This window comes from Olea europaea, chromosome 15 (genome assembly GCF_002742605.1).
Source record: "Olea europaea var. sylvestris chromosome 15, O_europaea_v1, whole genome shotgun sequence".
NCBI lineage: Eukaryota > Viridiplantae > Streptophyta > Magnoliopsida > Lamiales > Oleaceae > Olea > Olea europaea.
Genome location: NC_036251.1, coordinates 17,011,460 through 17,014,582, shown reverse-complemented (window position 1 = coordinate 17,014,582; position 3,123 = coordinate 17,011,460).

The following is a 3,123-nucleotide window of genomic DNA, read 5'->3' as shown; positions in this document are numbered from 1 at the left end:
TTATATTTCGGGGGGAAAAAAATAATAATTCAAGATTATACCTTGAAGAGTTCTATTGTCCAATTCTGACAAAGTTGAAGAACTCCCAATTTTCGACTCCACTGATCCTTGCGACACCAATTGGCCACACACTTCAACCTCAAAGCGAAAATGCGCCCAACTAGCTACTGTTGTCGACAATCGAAATGGCGGTGCTATCAACGAATCTAACTTCTTCGGTGCAACCAAAAACTTCTTCGGTGAAATGTGAAAAATTGGAGTATTTTTTTATCATCACTAAATCAATTACCAAAAATGTCAACATTCGGCGTCGAAAATAATTGCCCGCACTGAACTCAAATCCTGGCTCCACCTCTGATTGTAACGTACAATAATCAACCTTAAAAAGTATAACACAACTAATCTCGTTAATTGAAAAATAGAAATAAGTACAAATTATATTTTTGAGAATATTGAAAAAAAAAAGTTGAAGAAATCAGATTCATAAAATTTCATCCTACGTATAGAGTATGCATATGCATTAATTATATAACATTAAACTAAAAGAGCAAAACTTACTGGTAGTTGATATCAGTGGCATCAGAATTCAAATATCCTATAAAAATTCAAAAAATGAAATTGGAGACTTATAGCTATAGCAAGGATTCTTTATCAGTGCGGGCACAATTTTGTCCACGCCGTCGAGTTTTTAGTCATGAATGATTAGCAACTCGTAGTTACAGAATGATTTCACAGTCACAAAGAGGCAGTATTAGCAATTTAGCATTTTAGCAACATGAAATCGGAATCAAGCTTCAGTCACAGAGTAAGTGAATTCACAGTCATGGAGTAGTGAGTCCATTAACACTGAGACTTGAGTAGGTTGGTAGCATGCATCAGGAATCACCGAATCAGTCAATCAGGCTCGAGGGGTTCACAGGCCTGAGGCTCCTAGGTCTAATTTCAAGACCATTCAAAAGCAATTCAACAGCAATTCAAGACTTCAAGCATTTCAATAGCATTTCAAAAGTAATTTCATATGTTAAAAAGAAACAATTACAACTACACAAATCAACCTAAGTAAATAACTGTCAACAGATAAAAACTGAACAAAAACTTGAGTAGGCTTTAGAGTTTAGGAATCAAAATCAAGGGGCTCACCTTCTTCTTCTGTTGTGCCGGTGAAGGCGTCGCGAATCGAAGGTCAAGGACTCAGGGTCTGCTGCCGGTTGCCGCGTCTTGAGAAGTTCAAGGACTCTATTTCAAAGGTGCTGCTGCTGCTTGCGTGACCTGCGTCTAGGGCTCGAATGTCTGCCGGCTGCCTCGATTGAGAAGTTCAACGTCGGAGGCGGCAGATAAAAGTCAAAGACTCGGAGGCGGGAGGTTGGCGGACACGGGTGGAGCATGGAAGAATGATGAATGAATTACGAAAGGGTTGAAATTGAAAATTGGGTTGGAATATTGGTTGGTGGTATTACCTTATTGGGCATTTGTGGGGCTTTTTCACTCATTGCCATTTGCGTACGTGCGGGCTTCAGCTTTAAAAATGAAAAACACCATAATCAAACCCTGAAAGCACCAGTTGAAGAAAGACACCATAATCAGACGCAGAGAGCACCAGAAGTTCAATGCGGACATCTGCCCGCACTGGTCCTAAGCTGGCTCCGCCCCTAGCTATAGCTATAAGAGCTTTTGAAACTAGAACCACGGCACTTGGCACAACTCTAGGAGATGTAGCATCTGTTAAAGGTTTTTTCAGAAAAGGAATTGAAACCAAAACTTGAGCACCGACTCCTGGATCTACTATAGGACTCTCCAAAACTAGGACCACGGCAATTTGTACTGCTGTAGGAACTTTTGCAAATACTGGAGGCTTTTTCAATGGAGACATCAAAATCCCAGCTTGAGCATTTGCGCCTGGATTAGCGACAACACTACATAACGGGAGATGCTGGCCAAATGGAGAAGGTTGCTGAACAAAGTGATAGCATGCAATTTGTGCTCCAAGATGTTCAGACTCTTGAAAGACTTGTAAAGAATATTAGTCTCAAAGTAATGGCCATTAACTTTAACAATAGTAGTGAATGGAGGGAAATGATCTGGGTCATTCCCATTTCTTCCTTGGACACTGTTAATACATTTGGATTTATACAATTTTCTATTCTCAGTCAAATTGAAAAATTTGTTGAATTATAGTAAGTTAAAATGAATTCATAGAGTTAAGATTGAAAAGACAATGGACATGATTTGTGGGCCCTACAATAAATATGTCTGTAAATCATTACATGTCATTTTCTACTGTAAATAATGAAATTGTCCCTCGTACGTTATTTAAATATTGAAAGCACTAGCGCCTAGAGGATGTGCAGAATCATCACTTAGGATCAAAATGATCTACATCATCACTCCAAACTTGCAAACATTCCAAAACCACTTACACTAAACTGGTGGTACGCAATTTTTACTCGAAGATGTTGAGCCTTATTGAAAGACTTGTAGTGAATCTGAGTATCAAAGTAATTGCCATTAACTTTAACAATAGTAGTGAATCGAGGGATACGATCTTGGCTATTCCCATTTCTTCCTTGGATACTGTTAATGCATTATATTTTTACATTTTCCCATTATCAGTCAAATTGAAAATTTTGTTGGATTTTAGTTAAGTTATAATGAATTCATAGGGTTATGATTGAAAAGACATTTAGCACGATTTGTGGTACCAATGGTAAATATGTAGCACATCATTGTAGGTCATTTTCTATAGTAAACATTGAGATTGAAAGCATGGACGCCTAGAGGATGTGCAGACATGTTACTTAAGATCAATATGATCTAGCTCTTCTTTGTTACTAGGACTGGATTACATATCCAAACTAGGTAGCGGGCTTCGTGAACAAAGTCACTCTAGTATCTTATCCACCTTGCTTTTTAGTGCTTCGTACTTTTCGATGCTTATTGGCCAGTGCCTTTGTCTTTTAGGCTTGATCTTAAGGTTGAGCTTCAACGTTTGGAATTGATCCCTATCATGTCCGCATGTTTCCATGTGAACACATCTAGGTTCGTGGCTTGTTTACCTTTCCTTCTATGTTGCATTTCTTTAGTTCTCATGTATTCCTCAGCTAAGGCATGGAAATTTGTGGTCTA